The sequence below is a fragment of the Capricornis sumatraensis genome, chromosome 19, assembly GCF_032405125.1.
Source record: "Capricornis sumatraensis isolate serow.1 chromosome 19, serow.2, whole genome shotgun sequence".
Classification (NCBI taxonomy): Eukaryota; Metazoa; Chordata; class Mammalia; order Artiodactyla; family Bovidae; genus Capricornis; species Capricornis sumatraensis.
In genome coordinates this window covers 39,906,222-39,927,996 of record NC_091087.1, presented here as the reverse complement: position 1 = coordinate 39,927,996, position 21,775 = coordinate 39,906,222, and the positions used below count along the sequence as shown (strand labels likewise).

Below are 21,775 nucleotides of genomic sequence, written 5' to 3'. Positions count from 1 at the left end.
GTACTTGTTTTCTGTTTAATTGCTACTTTTTAATAATTCCCTTCTTCTACTTACTTTGGGTTTAATTTGCTGTTATTTTCTGGATTTCCTGAAAATGATATTTAGATCACTAGTTTTTGACTTTTTTCTCTTTTAATATAGGCATACAGGGCTATACATTTTCCCATCAAGTATAGCTTTTTTCCCATCAAGTATAGCAGAGTCACATATATTTTGATATATTGTATTTTCATTACTATTCTGTTGTGAATATGTTCTAATTGTGCTTTATTTTTTGATCTAGTGGGTCATTCAGAAATGTATTTTGGGGGGAGTTTGCTAGCTACTATTTTATAATCCATTTCTCACTGAATCGAACTATGTTCAGATAACAGGCTGGATGAGATTTGTTAAGACTTGCTTCATGGTCTATTGTAAGATCTATTTTGTTAAAAGTTCTATGTGAACTTGAAAAAATATTTTTTGAAGCTATATTACTAGAATTAGATATATACAGATTTATATTCTCCTATTTTCCCTGGTAGGATGACTCATCTATAATTATGAAATATTCTTCCTTATTTCTAGTTATTCTTGTACTCAAGTCTATTATGTATAGAGGGTGTAGTCCTCTAGGGAATACTATTTGAGAGCCTGGGCTGTTATACAGGTCCTTTCTTCCTTGGAGGGACCAGAATTTTAATGCTTGCTTGTCAACATCATGAGAATGAAAAAAAATTTCACTCTTTCTTTTTAGGGGTTAGCTTGCTAGCTTCTGCTCTTCAGCAAAATCACTTCTAGATACTTCCCTTCCCTACTAGGATCTTGAGCCCTCAGTCTTGGCCACTGGGGATCACTAAACTCCAATTTTTATGTACTCAGCCCCATGAGAATACTGGCTTCTCTGCTTATAGCAGAAATCCTCTGCTCCGTTTCACAGGTTCTTGTTCTGTACCATGCATTAAGCAAATTCTTGAACAGGAAAAGAGAAGAATAGAACATAAGCGTGCTTCTCTGAAGTTCCCCTGACTCCATGATTTTGATGGCTGCCTCAGTAGGTCTCTGATGCTTTCATTATTCTTTTTAAAAAGTTTGTCCTCTAATGTTCTCAGCAAAAGCATTAGTCTGCAGCAACCTAGAACCTCAGCGCAAGGAGAGAAGTCATAGCATGGGCTCTCAATCAAAAATCTACTGCATATTAGCTGCGTGACCTTGGCAAGTTATTTGACCAAAATATTTAAACATTCTGAGTTTCAATTTTCTCTTATGTAAATGAAAATAACACCATCTCATAAATGTTGTGAGGATGTGAAGATTACAATGTCTATAAAATGTCTACTAACAAAAACACATTAATGAGGGCATGCAATGTGCCAGACACTTTATATAGATTTAATAACTTAATATAGATATAGTTACTATCTCCAGTTTCTTTCTTAAGATCACATACTAGTAAGTGATGTTGCTAGGATCTGACTTTAGAGCAGGTTTCTTACTAATTACTCAATACTTCTGTAATTTGCATTAGTATTGTGCCTGACACCAGTATATGCTCAATGAATGTCAGTTATTATGACACAGAAAATACAAATGCTTCAGAAATACACGAATCACATGAAATTTTCTATTTTTTCTTGATTTCTCCTTTTTTTCATTTTGGCATAAACATTCTTAGAGCATCTTTTAATATATTTTAAAAGAAGCTATTGTGAAAAATTAATGTCTAATAGCCTATTGAATGAATAGGTAATAATTTGCTTAACCATTATTCTATTTTTGGGTATCTAGCAGGTTTCCAGTTTTTAAAAACAGTATAGATATCAGTGCCATTAACATTTTGTCCCTTTTACTATTTTCTTTATTTGAAGTATTTTCTCAGAATAAAATCCTATCAGTGGAAATCTGGCTCAAGACTGTGAACCTATTATTATTGCTGACACAATAGCTATATTGCTTTTGCAAACCGCTGAAGTAATTGTGGTATCACTGGCAATAAAAATGCAAGGTTTGTGTCAAGAGAATAGGAATTAAAGTTATGAAGTACAGGAATGAAGGAAGTGTGGAGATGGCATGAGAAAGGAAATATAAATTTTGAGGCTAAGAAATGAAAGTGGAGTATCTGGATACTATTTTGGGGGAAGCAGGGGTATTAGTTTCACTTAAAGGATTAGGGATAGAAGAAAAGGGCTGGGCTTTGTTGAAAATTCCAAATACTCATCTGGGATACAGATAAATACTGTTTGGGTATAACTTACAGATAGACTATCTGATACACTAGGGTTCAACCTGGTCTTCAGTATCACTTCTTATTCTAACCTATCACTAAATATTTAGTAATTTGGTGTGTGGATCTTTATTATATTATTATTATTTTAAAATACACAGAGAAATCATCTCTTTTAAGGATTGCATATTAAATTATAAAAATTATAACTTACAAAACAACCACATGGATTGTTGTTTCTACTTGGTTCAGTCAATTTAGCAGAGTGTATTAGGAAGCAGGTGGCTGATGTTCTAGGGTCCATTGTGTCACTGTATTTGGTATGTAATTCCGGGCCTTAATTGCCTTATCTGTATGTTGGGGTATTTCATCTGATTAAAGCTGAGCATTTGAACATGGCATCTCGTTTTATATTCCTTATCCTAAATCTGTCTAATGAGCATACTATACTGAATAAAAATGAAAAACGATCTCTCTTCCTTTGCTATCATGTACTATGCTTTTGAGTATCTCACTAACCTTGTTACCAATTTCGAAGTTATTATTTAAAAAGTTACTCTGGGCCTCTTTGAGGGCCAATAAAAAAATAAAATGAAAAAACCTGTTCTGCTAACTGCTTCATTACATACATATGTAAGTAAGTGCTTCATTGGCCAAGTTCCGTTTCAAATTTCATTTCCAGTTTCTATTAGCCCCCAGTAAATTTTACTAGTGACTCTAGGAGATCACAGAGTTTGAGAAAATAATAACTGGCTGCATTCAAATCCTGTCTCTTTCACTTACAGGTCAAGTGACCCTGGGCAAGTGAACTAGCCTCTATCTTCTCATATGCAACATGAAGTTAGTTAATACCTAAAACACCAAATTATGAGAATTAAGTTAGTTGAATGGGAATTGGAATTATAGCTAAATATAGTTTAAATGTGAATACCATTTAAGAAATAAGCAGAACACCACTGAGTAACAGTAGTTTTGAGCTGATTCAAATTAGGGACTGGTTTGATTCCTAGGGTCCTTAAAAATCCATATTCTTTAAGGAAGCTATTCCAGATGAGGGAGCAAATATAAAGGCTTTGAATTCCTTCATGCTCCCACAGATGCCAACTCCATAATATAGAAACACTATAATGGAAGCAATAATCAAAGAGAAGAATAATTTTATGCCTATCCAATTAGCCAAGAATTTTTACTGGTGAAACTGTGGTTAAGACAACACACTTGTATATTACTGGTGACATCAAAAATTAGTATAACCTTTTAGAGAAGTAATATAGCCTACTATATCAAGAACTATAAAATACCCATACTCTTAAAATGAACAATTTCGCTCATAAGATCTTATTCTAAAAAAATAATTTAAATAAAGAAAACAACTATGCTTTTATTTAATAGTGCCTGGCACGTAAAATGTACTCAAGCATTTCTTCAAATGAATACCTTCATATGTACTAACTTCTCCAAATCACTGCCCTTGTTTCCTTTCCACTATGACTTAACTATTTTTCATCATATGGGGATAGTCTTAGAATAAAATTCTAATATTTCTGTCTAGTCTCTGTTCTCCCATCTTCTCTAGTAACTTCATTGTTGATTGCTATCAGGCTCCCTATGATACTTTCCCCCTCTGAACTAAGCTGACCTTCATACTGAAACCAGGATGACCACACACCACATCCTTGACCCTATCAAGAAAAAAATCTGAAGCTTCCTCTAAGTTCCTAAAATCCTGTTCTCCCTTGTCAACACCCTTCTAGTCTAACCATTCACTTCACTGCCTGCTTCATAAGAAACATGATAGCCAGAAACCTATCCATCCCTACCTGATCTGCACCTGGATACATTTCCCTCTAGAATATGAGAATTATCACATCCTTACAACCGTAGAGGCTCAGAAAGTAAAGAATCTGACTGCAATGCAGGAGAACCAGGTTCAATCCCTGGGTTGGGAAGACCCCCTGGAGAAGGGAATGGCTACCCACTCCAGTAGTCTTGAATGGAGAATTCCATGGACAGAGGAGTTGCAAGGAGTTGGACACAACTGAGCAACTTTCACTACTACTTCCTTGTTCTAGCCCCATCCAAAAATCCAGAATCTTCAAGTTTAGGTATATCCCTCTTTTTAAAGGTATAATTCACATCCCATAAAATTCACCCCTTCAGTATACAGTTCAGTGGTTTAGTATTGGGTTTGCCAAAAAAGCTCATTCTGGTTTTTCTGTATCATCTTACTGGAAAATCTGAATCAACTTTCAGGCTGGCCCAATATATTTGTATACAGGTACTTTAGTATGGTTATGTTGTGCAACCATCACAGAACATTTTCATCATTCCCTCAAAGAAACTCCATACACATTAGCAGTCATTCTCCATCCGTAGCCCCCAGTTCCTGGCACACTAATATATTAACTTTCTGTCTCTATGGTTTTGCCTGTTCGAGACATTGCATATAAATGGAATCATATATGGCTTTTTGTGTCTAGCTTCTTTCCCTTTAGTGTAATATATTCGATTCATCCATTTTATAGCATGTACCAATGCTCCATTCGTTTCATTGATGAATAATATTCTATTGTATGACTACATTGCATTTTGCTTATTTATTCATCAACTGATAAACATTTGGTTTTGTTTCTATATTTTGGCTCTTAAAGATAAATGCTGCTAGGAACATCTGGGGAAAAGATGTGAACCCATTTCTAATTCTCTTGGGTATATAACTAGGATTGGAATTGCAAGGTAAGTATCTCTTGATATCTAAATCTATTCTGAGTTCAGACAGCCTGGGATATCTCTCAAAATGCAAGCAACTCTACAGTGAGTCCCCACCCCACCTTCACTGAAACACCTTCAGTCTTCAGAATCTATACATATTAATTACAACTTAGTTCTTTCCAATTAAATTGAGTTCTCATAAGTCTCATCATATAGCTACATGATTATTCATATATATATAAACATATATATAATATATATATATTAAACAAGGGGTATAAGTAGTGGATAAAAGTTATTGATCAGTTTCATCTACCCCAACTGCCAATTCAACTCCACAAACATTTACTGAATACTTATGATGTACATGGCTGGGTAGGACAGTAGACACAGTAATATCGTGTAGTCTGCAAACTTTTATGACCATTCATGAACTCTAGATATGACAATATTAGGTAGTTAGACTAGGAAACAGGAGTCCAGAATGGCGGTGGCTAAAAGACAAGGAAGGGAAAAGCCCGTGAAAATAGAACAAAGGGAGGTCCAAGGACCAGAGTGAGGACCTCGGGTAGAACAAGCAACACTCATGGCCAGCCCACTTTACATAGGGCAGGCCCAGGGGGAGAGAAAACACATAAAAAGAGGAGCCAAAGGGCTGGGGGGGTCTCTCCCTCCACCACACACGTGTGCGCTCTCTCTCTCTCTCTCTCCCTCCCTGCGCGCTGGGGGGCTCTTCTCTTCGCGTTTTTGGGTCGCCATGCCCTCACGCCTCAAGGATGGATTTTCCTGTTATTATCTAAATAAAATAGAGCTGTAACACGGAGCTGTAACACTGATTTGTCTAAGAGCTATAACATGGTCTGGTCTGTCCAAGACCTGAGAGCTATGACACACCGAGGGCTTTAATGTCCGCCACTCCAAATCTTTGTTGTGACGAGAGAGAACGGAAAAGTATACACTCGCCTGACAGTAATATCGTGGTGCCGTGTAATATGGTGCCGTGACTCGGATTTAACCTGGCTGTAACAACCTTGGAGCGGCCAGGCAAGGAGGGGGCCAAGCACAGCAGGAGCCCAGCAGAACGCAAAGAAAACCCAGTGCAAGGAAAGTGACAAGAGGGCCATGGTGCTGGAAACTGGGACAGTGAAAAACGAACTCAGCAGAAAGCTCTCGCGGCTCAGTCTCAGATTCCAGAAGACCTTCAGTTAAGGTAAGAGATCCTTGCTCCTATGGCTGGAGGGACATATGCCTAACGAAATCTAAATTCCTTTACAATTTCTCATTTCTTGTTTCCTCGAACCAACCCCCTCTGCCCCCCCGAAAACAGGCGGGCGGCAGTGGGCACAACTGAGAGACTCTGGAGGGGCTACTCCTCAGCATGTCCCAAAGGCACTATCTGCTGAGCCCCAGTAGCTGTTACCCAAGCCACTGGTTCTTCTGTCCTTACTCTTCTTTGTGCCAAGGATCAGGCCAATGAAAACTGTGAGCACCAGTCAGATATTTAGCAAATTTTCCTGCAGGCTATGAAGGGGATTCCTTGGCACATTTTTCCCACTGCTTTTTCCTCCTGTCCTTCAGCTCTCTCTCCTGGGACTTGAGCCCGGCCAAAACCCAGGATGCCTGGCTTCAGGACCTAATGAAGCTCAGGCTCTGATGTCTCATTGCAGAAATTCAGCGAGAGACAAGCCATAGGTAAGAGGTAGATTTGTTAGGATTCAGAGGGAAGCGCCCACTCTACGGGGTATGGGCCATGGAATGCGGCCTGGCTAGGTTTTGAGAGCCAGGTGAATTCATATGCTAATGAGTGGGAGGATCATCCCAGCCACTGGGGAACCACCCACTCCTCTGTCTTTTGACAGTGCCTTGGAGCTGTCCTGCCACCTCTGGGTGTGTCATTTAGTTTACAGATTGGGGATTAAGGTTTGCTTGAATTTGACTTGTCATCTTGGACCCAGTTGATTTTAATCAGTTTACATTATGCCCTTGTGCTGTGTCATTCTTTTCAAAGGTTGTGCCCTGTCCCCTTCCCTCGTTTCATGCTTTTTTCCTAAGTCCCATCCAGGCCCACAATGTCGCCTCTACAATCTTCTGGAGGGACACCCAGAAAATAGCTGGCCCTGGGGAGGGAAATACTGTATAATATCCAATCCCTCAGCCCTTCATCTTCCATGTTTCCTACAACATGTGCAACATCGACATCTCTCAGTGAACCTGCTAGGGCGGGTGACAGGCACACAGTGCCTGCTGGAAGTCCATCAGTTGGCATCCCTTCAAAGGCAACTGGGCTTCCAGGGATAATGTTTGCCACTTTGGGAGTTAGCCCCACAGGCCGTTTGGGCCCAAACCCTTACCACCCTTCTCCTAAAGTTACAAACAACCCCCTGGATCAAATCTCCACTCCACTTGTATGGAACATTTGGTCTGTTGCCTCTAAACAAATTTGTTCTCAAGCCAATTACTAACTCCTAAAATCAGGACCCTGCCGCCTTGTAGGCAACATTCCTCCACCTAGCCTACTATTAAAATACCTTAATGCCCCTAACAGGGCCAGTAACCCACTCCTTTGTCACTACTTCTGTTATTACCTAAAGTGGGTCTATGACAACGAAATGTTTACCATTGGAGACACCCTAACCTGCTCTTATGGAGGACTAGGGGAAGAAATCAGTGGTTTACAATCCCTTAGAGTACCCAACCCAGGGCTTGAACCCAGGTCTCCCATATTGTAGACAGAGGCTTTACCATCTGAGCCACCAGGGAAGTCCAGAGTAAGAAGATAAGGCTTATGACTGTTACCCTGTTTCCCAGACTCAGGGCACAGGCTTGGATTGCTTTACATCATGATATCTATTCCCATCCACGGTGGACAAACCAGCAATGAGTTAAGATTACAACCCCTTAATCTCACCCAGCACTGGTCACGCTGGAGATCTTGGGGATGCCCAACTCCAGTCCGGAGGGTCCCAGGAGGTCAACCTGCCTTGACTTGCCTAGGGATCTGGTCCTTGAAAGGCTGTCACACCTCAACCTGCTCAGGGATCCGCCAGTCCAGGGGTACCAGGAGGTCGTCATGCCTTGACCTGCCCAGGGACCCAATTCTCGGGAGGCTGTCATGCCTCGACCGGCCTGGGGATTCAATCTCTAGGAGGCTGTCACGCCTCAGCCTGCCTGGGGATCTGCACCCTGACCCGGGGATGCCTGGCTCTCAGGTTGCAACAGTACTGGGTAGGATAAGCTTCAGAAAGACTCACCCCTAAGGAAGTCCACCCATGGAAATAGAAGGAAGCCTATTACTTGTGGGACTGTGCCCAGTCTTAGCAATAACTCAGGAGCCCAATGAGAACCCCATTGCCTTTCTGGAAAGACTAAAGAGGCATTCCAAAAGTTTACCAATCTGGACTTAGACTCTTACGAGGGACAGGTGATTTTAAAGGACAAATTCCTGTCCCAGTGTGCATCAGATACCAGAATAAAATTACAACAGCTACAGCAGCAGGACCCTGCTTCCTCTTTAGATGAGATGGTCCAGACAGCCACCAATACCTTTTATAACAGAGAACAGGAGAAGGCCAAGGCCCAAGAGAGGGAGAGAAGGAAAGAGACAAGGCATGCTCAGATGCTGGCTGCCCTCCAGAGAAGCTCTATGGCAAACCCTGAGTCCTTGAAGGACAAGGCACTAGGCAAATGCCTAATCTGTAGACAAGTGGGGCATTGGGCCAAAGAGTGTCCAAACCATGACAAGTCTCCTAAAATGGCTTGCTACAAATGCCATCAATTGGGACACTGGGCAGCATTCTGCCCTTGGGACCCAAGAGCCTCAAGGTCAAGCGCCAAGCCTACCTTCACGATGGTTCAAGAGGACCAAAGCAGCCCGCTCCAGCCAGCCCACCTGTCACAGATAACCATCACGGGGCTGGAGCCAAGGGTGCAACTGGATGTGGCAGGTAGGTCCGAGAATTTCTTGGTTGACACAGGGGCTACCTACTCTGTCTTGATCTCCTACTCCGGAGCCTTCTCCTCCCAAACCTGTACCATTTTGGGTGCTACAGGAAAAGCAACTCCTAAAAGATTCACCCGAGCACTTCTTTGTTGCTGGGATGGACAAATATTTTCCCACCAGTTTCTGGTGGTCCCTGAGTGTCCTACTCCCTTATTGGGAAGAGATATACTCACTAAATTGGGGACCACCCTTGTGATGGGAAGTTTTTCAGCCCCTAGAGCCCTACAGCTCCTGGTTACTACTGAAGAACCTATTACACCTTCTCCAATAGAGGGACCAAAAACTATGGGAAGACAAAATTAACCCCCAGGTGTGGGACCAGGGGATTCCTGAACGAGCCCACCAAGCTGAACCGGTTATCACTGTCCTCCGAGATCCCACTTGGTTTCCTAACCAGAAACAATATCCCCTCAAAAGAGAGGCTCGGGAGGGACTACAGTCTTTAATAAATAAATTCTTTGCTTGCGGGCTATTGGTCCCCACCAGTTCACCATGTAACACCCCAATCCTCTCAGTAAAGAAAAAGGACGGAACCTGGTGAATAGTTCAAGATCTCCAGATCATAAATGAAGCTGTAGTCGCCCTCCATTCCACAGTACCCAATCCCTATGTAATCTTGGGAGAAACCCACCCAGTGCCAAGTGGTTTAGAGTCTTGGATCGCAAAGGTGCATTTTTTTGCATACCAGTGGCTAAAGAATCCCAGTATCTTTTTGCCTTTGAGTGGGAGGCCCCAGGAGAAAAACACCAACAGATGACTTGGACAGTATTACCTCAGGGGTTCAGAGATAGCCCCCACCTGTTTGGACAGGCCCTTAGCGGGATCTCCTAGATCTGGACCTGGGACCTAATGGGAAAATATTACAATATGTAGATGACCTACTAATCTGCTCTTCAGATGAGAAGTGCCCAACAACATGCAATTCAGGTTCTAAACATTTTGGCAGAAAGGGGATATAAAGTCTCCCATGCTAAGGCACAGACAGTCGAGACAAAGGTTACTTACCTGGGAGTTCAGATTACACACGGGTCCAGGAGGCTGTCCTCTGATCGGGTACAAGGAATCCTCCAGTTGCCCTCCCCCACAACTCGAAAACAATTGCGAGCTTTCCTGGAGCTAACTGGGTATTGTAGAATCTGGATACCCAACTATGGTCTAATTGCCCAGCCCTATATGAAAGCTTAAAGGGATGAGATGATTCAATCCTACTGATGTGGGGAACTCCGCAAAAGAAGGCAGAGGCTACACTAAAACAAGCCTTAACTCAGGCACCTGCCTTGAGGTTGCCAGACCCAGAAAAAGCATTCCAACTTTATGTCCATGAAAGAGAGGGAATAGCCTTGGGAGTGTTAACTTAAAGGTTGGGATCTGAGCCCCAGCTTGTAGCTTACTTATCCAAAAGGCTCGATCCAACCACACGAGGCTGGCCCCCCTGCCTTCGAAATCTTGCAGCTATTGCAATCATGATAGAAGATGCTTTAAAACTCTCCTTTGGGAGCAAACTAACTATTTTTACCAGCCACCAAGTAAAATAACTCTTAAATGGTTATGGATGTCTGATCAAAGAATCCTCAGGTATCAAGTAATACTGATGGAAAATCCAGGCCTCACTATATCCCCTTGTGAGGTTCTTAACCCAGCCACTCTCCTGCCTACCCCCGAGGGCTCTCTCCCCTTTCACTCTTGTCTAGAAACCTTGGACCACTGGACAACACCCCAAGCGGGATTGTAAGAAGATCCTCTGACCAATCCTGAGGAAATTTGACATACTGATGGAAGCAGCTTTGTCTTGGATGGAAAAAAGAGCCGGATATGCAGCAGTCTCCAATTTTCAGATCACAGAGGCTAAGCCTCTGCCACCAGGTACTTCAGCCCAATTAGCTGAACTCATAGCCCTGACTCGAGCTTTAGAGCTGGGAAAAGGAAAAAGAGGAGCCATTTACACTGACTCCAAGTATGGTGCTACATGCAAAGGCTGCTATCTGGAAAGAAAGGGGCCATTTGACCACCTGAGGGTCCCCAATCAAATATGGTGATCAAATTCTTAGACTCTTGGAGGCAGTTCATCTGCCCACTGAAGTTTCAGTCTCTCACTGTAAAGGACACCAAAAAGGGAGCACAGAAGTGGCACAAAGGAACCAAGCAGCTAATCAGGCTGCTAAGAGAGCTGCATTACAGAACCATAACCTAATAGGGGTTGCCACCTTAGTTCCACAGACTAATTTGCCAGAAACTCCTTCATATACTGAAGGTGACGCTCTTAAAGCTGAGGGCTTTCAAGAAGATCATATGGGGTGGTTGCAAAAGGAAGGACTTTTTCTGCCTGGAAACCTCCAATGGAAGTTGGTTAACTCCTTACACGCCACCACTCATTTAGGAGAAAAGGCCCTTCAAAGATTACTAGAAAGGTCCTTAAGAGGAACAGGCTTCCAAACAACTATAAGACAAGTTGTCTCCTCTTGTCCCACTTGCCATTTAAACAACCCCCAAGGAGCTCGAAGACCCCAGCTGGCCCCAGCCTGTCCAATGATGTGGGGCCTACCCAGGAGAGGACTGGCAGATGGACTTCACCTAGATGCCAGTTTCTCAAGGATATAAATACCTATTAGTCATGATAGATACATTCATAGGATGGATTGAAGGCTTTCCCACCCATACTGAGAAGGTTGAGGAGGTGGTAAAAAAACTGCTCCATGAAATCATTCCAAGATTTGGTCTGCCCAGGTCATTACAAAGTGACAATGGGACATCATTTTCTTCTAAGGTCACCCAAGGGGTCTCTAAAGCATTGGGCATTACTTATTATCTCCATTGTGCCTGGAAGTCTCAGTCTTCAGGAAAAGTAGAAAGAGCCAACCAATTCTTAAAATCAGCGATAAAATAAGATAACCCGGGAGACCTCCCTGGGATGGAAGGAGGCTTTACCAATAGCTCTCCTCTGCACCCGCATTGGCCCTAAGGAACAGGTTGGTCTTAGTCCTTATGAGATGCTATATGGGAGACCTTCTGTTTATGTCAATGACCTCTTCCTAGATCCAGAGGTTCAGACCCTCCAGTCTTATACCATGGCCACTGGGCAATTCCAACAGGATATAAGCTTGTGGGGTATGAACCAGGACCCAAAAGATTGTAAGGAGTCACCACTATATGCTCCAGGGACTCAAGTCCTAATTAAAGTCTGGAAAGATGGGTCCCCAAGGTTCAACTCCAGCCCACATGGAAGGGCCCCTACCCTATAATACTTTCTACCCCCACAGCAGTCAAGGTACCAGGACATGACTCCTGGATTCACTATTCACAAGTCAAGCCGTAGGAAAAAACAGAAGAAGACACTCAATACACCTGTGAGCCCCCGGGAGAGCTCAGATACCTATTCAGGACTACCAGTGACTGCCATTCTAATGAGCACCCCCAAAATCAATACACCTGTGAGCCCCTGGGAGAGCTCAGATACCTATTCAGGACTACCAATGAATGCCATTCTAGTGAACACCCCCCAAATCAATACACCTGTGAGCCCCTGGGAGAGCTCAGATACCTATTCAGGACTACCAATGAGTGCCATTCTAGTGAACACCCCCCAAATCAACACACCTGTGAGCCCCTGGGAGAGCTCAGATACCTATTCAGGACTACCAATGAGTGCCATTCTAATGAACACTCCCAAAATCTGGTTTCTGGGGATAAGATTTCTCAGGATAGCTCTAAAGAGCCAATACAGCTTGGCAGGGATAGTACTCCAAAACAGACAGGAGATAGATCTTCTGATCCCTACACAAGGATGGACTTAAGCCATCCTGGTGTGTGAATCTGGAACTGGCTAATGCCCCTACTAGTCCTTGTTATGCCATACTGATGCTGCTTATGATTGTTCCATGTACTGTCAATCGTCTAACCTGTTTCGTCTCTGCCCCAGTCAACAAGCTACAACATGCAGTGCTGGTTCAACAAAGATAAAACTACAGCCGACCACGGAAAATATCACTCACCCTTAGATGGACACCGCTATAAGGACTCTGAGGCTTGTGACTAGCAAGAGGGGGAGGACCAATACCCCTCGCCATCCCAGCTCAGTAGGAAGTAGCCAGAAAGAACTCGACACCCCTATTCCCAAAGAATTCGGCCTCCCAGCTCTTGAGGGGGGAATGTTAGGTAGTTAGAATAGGAAACAGGAGTCCAGAATGGTGGTGGCTAAAAGACAGGGAAGGGAAAAGCCCACGAAAATAGAACAAAGGAAGGTCCGAGGACCAGAGTGAGGACCTCAGGTAGAACAAACAACACTCCTGGCCAGCCCAATTTACATAAGGCAGGCCCCCAGGGAGAGAAAACATATAAAAAGAGAAGCCAAAGGGCTGGGGGTCTCTCTCTCTACCCTCCCACCCCCCCACCCCCCGCCTGCATATGCTCCTTCTCTCTCTCCTGCGTGCGTGCGCTCTTTCTCACTCTCTCTCTGGCACGCTGGGGCGCTCTCCTCTTTGCAACTTTGGTGTCGACATGCCCTCAACACCTTGAGGATGGATTTTCCTGTCATTATCTAAATAAAATAGAGCTGTAACACTGATTTGTCTAAGAGCTATAACACGGTCTGGTCTGTCCAAGACCTAAGAGCTGTGACACGCCGAGGGCTTTAATGTCCGTCACTCCAAATCTTTGTTGTGATGAGACAGAACCGAGGAGTATACACTCACCTGACAACAATAACAACAATAGAAATACACAACAACATCAGTCGTACTGGATTTTAAATGCCACAAGAAAAGAACAAAATGCTCTGGAGGGTCAACAGACACAGCACATATGGTTGGGAAAATAGAAGTACTAGAGGACAGACATCAGAAAATAATTTTTGAAGCTGAAGGTGGTATTTGAGAAAGGGCCAAAGAAAGTGGCATTCTGATAGATACATAAGGATTTTCCTAGGAAAAGACGAAGGTTTCACACAGAGAATGAACAACAGCATGAACCAAGACAGAAAAGGGTGGGTACAAGATACTTTTTATTTTACCCCCAGAGACCAGTTTAGTTGGGGACTGTGTAGATGGGTAACAAGAGAAGACTCCTGAATGTTAGGCTTAATAGTTAAATAGGTTTAGAAGACTGACTCAAAAAGTCTTCCTTTAACAATTCAAATTACTTTGGTGATTCCTTAACCTTTGCTAGAAACTCCTTCTATGTTTATTATCTAAAATAATCATGGAAATGAGTGATTTCTTCTGCAAAGAACAAAAACTAAAATCTTGACAGCTAAGTGGGCATGCTTAGATTACTTAGATTGGGAAAGGCTGAATTTGAATAATCCTATCACCACATCCCCATACTTCTGGGAGTATGTAAGGCTTACAACAGTCATGCAGGCATATCCCAATAGCTAGAATAATGAAGCAAACCAAAATAATAGCATTCATTAAGCTCCTAATGGGCTTCCCATGTCTGGTGGCTCAGACATAAAGACTCTGCAATGCAGAAGACCTGGGTTCAATCCCTGGGTCAGGAAGATTCTCTGGAGAAGGGAATGGCTACCCACTCCAGTATTTTTGCCTGGAGAATTCCATGGACAGAGAAGCCTGGTGGGCTACAGTCCATGGGGTGACAAAGAGTTAGACATGACTGAGCGACAAACACTTCCACTCTTTTTTTAAGCTCCTAACAACAGGCATTCTGCCAGGTGATTTACATAAAATAACCCTATTTAGGTTTATGGCAAGTGAGGCTCAGACAGCTTAAATAAACTGTTCAAGGTTACCAAGCCAGTAAGAAGCTCAGCTAGTAAAACGTAAACATCACTTTTGAACCCAGGCCTGTCTGATCCCCTATTTTCCCCACTGTTCACTTTTGTTTGTACCACACAAAGGTTAGAATGTTAGGGTTGTGATGTATGCATCGATGAAAAAGGTTGAATATTTAACACAGGGACTTTAATGGTCTGGAGAAAAGTTCTACTGAAATATTAAAAACTAGGTTTAGAATGCTTAGAGATCAAGACAGAAAGAGATCAAGTTTACAGCTGTCTCTTGATTCAGTTTGAACAATGATCACACTACAGAGCTTATTTAGGAATATCAAGGAGCAAAATCCCGGTTTTGATTTGGAGTATACCTGCTTCTTGAGAAACCCGTATGCAGGTCAGGAAGCAACAGTTAGACGTGGACATGGAAAAACAGACTGGTTCCAAATAGGAAAAGGAGTACGTCAAGGCTGTATATTGTCACCCTGCTTATTTAACTTATGTGCAGAGTACATCATGAGAAACGCTGGGCTGGAAGAAGCACAAGCTGGAATCAACACTGCCAGGAGAAATATCAATAACCTCAGATATGCAGATAACACCACCCTTATGGCAGAAAGTGAAAAGGAACTGAGAAGAAAGTGAGAAAGAGGAGAGTGAAAAAGTTGACTTAAAGCTCAACATTCAGAAAACAAATATCATGGCATCTGGTCCCATTACTTCATGGGAAATAGATGGGGAAACAGTGGAAACAAGTGTCAGACTTTATTTTTTTGGGCTCTAAAATCACTGCAGGTGGTGATTGCAGCCATGAAATTAAAAGACATTTATTCCTTGGAAGGAAAGTTATGACCAATCTAGACAGCATATTGAAAAGCAGAGACATTACTTTGTCAACAAAGGTCCGTCTAGTCAAGGCTATGGTTTTTCCAGTGGCTATGTATGGATGTGAGAGTTGGACTATAAAGAAAGCTGAGTGCCGAAGAACTGATGCTTTTGAACTGCGGTGTTGGAGAAGACTCTTGAGAGTCCCTCGGACTGCAAGGAGATCCAACCTGTCCATCCTAAAGGAGATCAGTCCTGGGTGTTCATTGGAAGGACTGATGTTGAAGCTGAAACTCCAATCCTTTGGCCACCTGATGCGAAGAGCTAACTCATTGGAAAAGACCCTGATGCTGGGAAAGTGAGGGCAGAAGGGGACAAGAGAGGATAAGATGGTTGGATGGCATCATCGACTCAATGGACATGGGTTTGGGTGGACTCCGGGAGTTGGTGATGGACAGGGAGGCCTGGCGTGCTTCGGTTTATGAGGTCGCAAAGAGTCAGACATGACTGAGCGACTGAACTGAACTGATACTCCAAGAGAATTTGGATATTTGTCTGTATTCACTGATGTATTTCAAGATCCTAAAACAGAGACTATTTCATAGTAAGCACTCAATAAACTTTTCTTGAAATAATGAAAGGTCATGTAAGGGGTATTCTCATTTGAATACTCTTGATGGCCCTGAGATGACAGGAGACCAGCAGGTTTAAGAACCATTCATGTTGTTAGCATATTCCCTTTCAACTCAATGGCAAAAATAAGCAACTATCAAAACAACAAATATACAAAAAAGCAACAGTTGTAAAAGAAGAGCATGATTGTACACAGAAAGGTAGACAAAAGAATGAAAAGATCCTTTTGCATTAGAGATAGCATCTAGCACTTCCTGGATAATCGAACTTCAGTGAGACAGAATCCAGAATTTTGACCTACTGTTTTATTTCAGACTGCTATGAGCAGTATATCTAATGACTGCTTTTTGAAAAAGAAAATGGTTATCTAATCTAAATATTATGAAAAAATGGACAATCTCTTTTTTCTTGATGGCAAGTAATGGAATGAAATTCATTTACTTAAAGAAGCAACAGAGTACACTTACAAAATTCTTTATTTTTCTAATTTTGATAATATGTCTCTATTAGAACATGAAAAGAAAACTGCAACAAAGAGCTGTAAGAAGAAAAAAAAAAGTCTTTGGAAGACAGCAATCTACTCTACAAAAACACTTTTAAAGAGAATAAAAGCAGGTTCCATGAACTTCCTTCTATTTTCCACAAGGTTTTCTAATATTTCTTCTTCGATGGAACCAATGAATAACTGCCACTTATCACAAAACATCTTTCAGATATGTGCTTTATAAATTGCTTTCTTCTGAACAGACAATTCTTCAAGTTGCTCAAGTCTCTCAGCTGCAACAATTTTTCTTATTTCTATTATACTGCGTTTCTTCCATGGAATGGTATAAAGACCAATTTTAAAAACTCCTTTGCTTTTCAAAGATAGTTTCCTAAAGGCACTACTACTGTATTTCAATCAATATTTTAACTTACTTTTTCTCTATTTCATCTAATTCCACAAGCTTTACTCACTTCAACAGTTCTTAATGCTGTAGTTTAATAGTTTGTCAGGAGTCTCATATAATATTTTCTTCTATAGTACACTAACAGAAGATAATGAACAGGTTTTTCTAATCAATTAATACTTGCTTGAGGCAGTCTATATGTTCCTTTTATTAACAGTAACACAGACATAAATGTGTCCTGTCTTTTCAGCTTTTGCAGAAACTCTGTAGTCCTTGAAAAGGTAACTCACTGATTTTGGGGTCTTAGCTTTTTTGTCTTTATGTCTATAAAAGGTCAAAACATATCTTTTTCCTTATTGTGACATTTCAGTTTTACAGATGTTTAAACATTTAGTGTAAATCAGATTTTCTAATAAACTCTAAACAAACTAGCTTCTGAAAAGAACTAGAATTAAAACAATTGCAAATTCTGAGGGTAGATTAGGTGAGAACCCTAAAGGAAAAAAATACAAAAGCCTTATTCTTTTAAATATTCTTGAAAGACATTACAGTTCACTTGATAGATATTCTAAAATTACTAAAGCTGTTGAAATTTTATAGTCACCAAATAGATTGATCCTTTCTGTACCCTCACCACCTACTAAGTATTGTGGTACTTGAAAACAAGCCAAGAAATCAAACTGTTAAGTGTTTATTACTTTACAAGTAGTTTCTTACAAAACACTGAGAATATAGAAAAATAGAACGTTCCGGTACGTATTTTTTGTCCTTTATGAGCCCAAATTTCCCCCTACTTAAATTTCAGGATCCCTGCACTATGCCTTAAAACCACAAAGTGTAGACACCATTTTAAAATCGGTGCTTGGGTATGTGTGCATGCATGTGCCTGCTAAATCGCTCAGGTGTGCTGGACTCTATGCGACCCCATGGACTCTGGCCTGCCCAGGCTTCTCTGTTCATGGGATTTCCCAGGCAAGAATACTGGAGTGGTTTGCCATTTCCTACTCCAGGGGATCTTCCTGACTCAGGGATGGGACCCAGGTCTCTTACAGGTTCTGTCCTCTGCCTGAAAACAACTTCCTCAGCTTTAAACATTCTTATATGTAACTTACATGTAACATCTGTGTAAGTCGCACTGTAGTACATTCTCCCCCCTTTGTAAATTTAATTAAATCGATTTTTAAAGCTGAGGAAGTTGTTTTCAGGCACAGGGCAGAACCCGTACCCTAAAAGCAACAGGTCTACGGATTTAAGACACCAATGACGTCAGTTAAGGTAACACCTGTTAACTGGGTATATTTTCACTTTCGTAAGGTGAAAATGTTTCATAGTTTATGCAAAATATCGAGTCCTGTAATAAACAAGCTCTTTGAGAATTGCTATAGAGTTCCTGTGGCACGTCAAGGCAAAGAATACCGCTATACCACTAAGTCAAGGTTGGACTTGAGTCGAGGAGCAGGGTGGGCAATTCATGAGTCACACCAGAAAGTATGTCATCTTGCACAGATGGGTAGAAAATTTTAACAAGAGGTTTCGAATTCTACGACAAATGCATTAAGAAAATTCTACTGCGGAGAAAATTTTCACCTTACCCATGGAATCAAAATTCACATACATTCTGACTGCAGACTGGTGATCAGCACAACTTCGTGGAATAACCTAATTTTTTCGCTTAAGACACAATCCCAAAGCTTTAGGATACCGTCTATGCATATGGCACCAAGCATCACCTTTTCAAGCTCTCGCCGGCACGGGAAATGGGTTGGACACCCCAACCTATCACCCTACCCCCACAGGAAGTGAGTTATGTTCCCCCCTCCCCCAGGATGGCCTTCCTCCCCTCCCCCAACAGGAAGTGAGGCGCCCCCATTCAGTCGGCCTCAAACTGAGGCAAACCAGTAACAGCAAAAGAGGGGTGATCTTCAAGGGGTGAAGGGTACCTCCACTGTGGCCACCCCCAAGCTCGCCTCGCTTACTGACCTGCTGACGATAGGGGTAGACAGGGGCCCGAGGCCTAAAGAAAGTCCCTGGCACACAGGACAATTCCCTGAGCCCCTCTCAACCGCCTTCACTCTTCTCACTCCGTCGTCTCACAGCTTGACAAAAATTCCTCCGCAGTACTTTATATTGATGCCTTTTCTTTCCCTTTACTTAATTTCTTAACTGCCTTCCATAGGTAACTTCTTTAATCGCTGCATTTAAAATTTTTCCAGTGAGGAGAAAAATGAAATATTATTCCCCATACCTTCAGAAAAATGAAGGGATTATTTTGTTCAAAGGCGGCGAAGGACTACGTGATTACGTAAGGTGAGACTTATTTTCGCCTAGGTTTCTGGGAGATGTAGTTTTTTAAAATTAAGGCCTGCAGAAATATTGGGCTTAAATTGGTGATTACTGTGTGCTGGAGTCCTTGAAGATACATATTCTGTATTCGACGGTAGGCTGACCTAGGGGGCTGAGGCACCAAATGAGGTAGTACTTCGTTCCCCTTTTCCGCTTAAACGTAATTGAACTGAAATTTCCCTTCACGCCGGCCGAACGTCCTGGTTGTCCCGCCCTCTTTCTTTGGCCACGCCCCCTCGGCCAATCAGACGTGCTCTAGGTCTCTCCCGGGAGGTAGGAACGCGAGAGGTGGGGCCTCATGGTGACTCCTCCCGCGGGGTTGAGGAAAGGGCCCGTGCGCGCGCGCGCGTGTTCGCTCCAGGAGCGCGGCGGCGAGTGCGCGCGCGGAGAGGCGGCGCGCGAGGCTAGGAGGAGGCGGGCTGGCTGGTGGGCCGGGCGGGCGGCGGGCGGCCGGGAGCGCGCGGTGGACTCGGCGGCGGCGAGTAGTTAGTTAGTTGTTGTTAGTCAGTGTCAGTTGCTCGGCGGCGGCGCTGGCGGTCACCAGGAAGGGTACGGGACGGTCGGCGAAGGTGGTCACCGCGGCGGCGTGTGAGCCCCTCAGGTAACGGGGGCAGGGTTGTCCGCGTCCCCTTCGATCCCTTCTGTCCTCTCGCGCCGGCTTGTGGGACTAGAGTCGCCGACGGGTAAGGGGGATGACCTGGGGGAATCCGGGCGGGGCGGCGCAGGGTCTGGGTGGCGCCGCCGCGGGGGCTTAGGCGGCTTGTGCCTCTGGCCCGGCGCGGGCTCTCCGGCCACGGCCACCCCCGCGCCCCGCCGTCCCCGGCGCCCGCCGGCGCCTCGCGCCCCCTGCCGCCCCCGCTCCCGCCCCCTCCCTCGGTGGCTGCGGTGGCGGCGGCCCCGGTGGCTCGGCGCCCCCCAGAGGAGGGAAAGTTGGGACCTGGCGGCGGGGGACACCCCCGGGCGCAGCTGGAAGGCTGCTGGGGAAAGTGAAGCCTGGAGGAGGTGGACGCGGTGAGGCTAGGGCAGGAAGGACGCCTCTCGTTACTGCGAAGTCTGCAGGGACATCCTCATCCACCTCCAAACCCGAGGATCCGGCGCAGCCTGGCCGACAGCGCCAGGGCGAAACCCGGTGGCTCTTTGCCTGCTCACTTCGCTTTGCGGTTTGTGAGCCCCGCTAACGTGCGGGTTTGCTTGGTTATTTGGGGGTTTTGAGTGGTTCGTGAGGTCAGTCTTGTATCTCCTTTGCCTTTTGATTCGTTCATTTTTGCAACTTTTCTTCCCCCCCCCGCCACGATGAGGACTTGCCGTCTGCGCCCCTTTTCTACCCTCTCCCAATCGCCTGCACCATCCGTCTGAGAGCTTGACTTCTTTTTTTTTTTTTTTTTTTCGTCCTTTGACTACATGAAAGACTGCTGAGAGCAACAGGAAAGAGGAGCCTTCCCACCATTAAATGTTACTTTTTTGCAGTCCGCTGTTTTTAAGATCCCCTTTTAGGAATCGGAGAGCTATGGAATGGAGTTACTGGAAGGCTGGCGTTGAGGGGATAGGAGAGGAGCTAAAGGAAAACTATGATTTCATTTCTATTGGCCTTGTATAGAAAACTCAATACATTTTTCTTCTGTGTCTGTTAAATATGGTAAGATTATATATGAAAGTCTGATTTTAGGTCATTGTATGGTGTATGTCATCAGCTTTTCACCTGAATTGGGATTGCCTTGAGGATTCTGTGTTGGGGCCTACCTCTTGACTTTTGTTCAGCCACAACGTCTTTTTTTTTTTTCCTTGATAAATGGAATGATGTGGTAATGTGTATAGGCAGGGAACCCATATTGCTCTCTGCAGTGTAGAAGTGAAAACCATGAATTACCCACAGGGGTAAAACTTTCTATGAGCAATCTTGAATACTTGCTTCATGATGGCTTCTCCTGTGATCTCAGAGTACTTCTAGATAGCTCAGTTCACTGACTACCTTAATTACTTTCTGAAGTGCCTGCTTTTCTTTGGTGACTCGTTTAGTAAACTATAATGGCATGTATGGTACATTTTCTTGGCTTCAGAGATGGGAGTTGTAGCCTCTGCCCAGAGATGAACAGTTAACAATGGAAGCAGAATTCATACGATTACTATGTGTTTTGGCTATGACCAACGCACAAACTATGTGAAAAAACAAACATCTTTCCATAACTGTCAGAGGGAAAGAGGGGGAAATATTTTATCATGTCTTTATTTTTGGAGACTCTTAACATGACTATATTAATGTGGGGAAAATGTCAAAGTATCTTTTTTAAGCCTTTTTGATGTGTGGTCCTCTTCTTCACCTCTGACCTTCCATTTAGGGTTTGACGTTTATGTTTGGCTGTGCTCCAGGATGGGAAGAAAAGTATTTTGGTGAAAGGAAAAGATAAAATTGCTTTGAACTATTATGATACTGTGACTATTCATTT

At 43.3% G+C, this 21,775-nt stretch overlaps 1 protein-coding gene across 3 annotated transcripts in view; it reads right to left on the bottom strand.

The window, feature by feature from the left end:
* The window catches only part of HMG20A (high mobility group 20A), an 80,364-nt gene extending 61,307 nt beyond the window's left edge, over positions 1-19,057 (bottom strand). For all 3 annotated transcript variants that reach the window (XM_068990852.1, XM_068990851.1, XM_068990853.1), the window contains exon 1: positions 18,969-19,057. The gene's annotated coding sequence lies outside the window, so the exon portion shown is untranslated. The remainder of the gene's footprint in view (positions 1-18,968) is intronic.
* Positions 19,058-21,775: the final 2,718 nt, after the last annotated feature.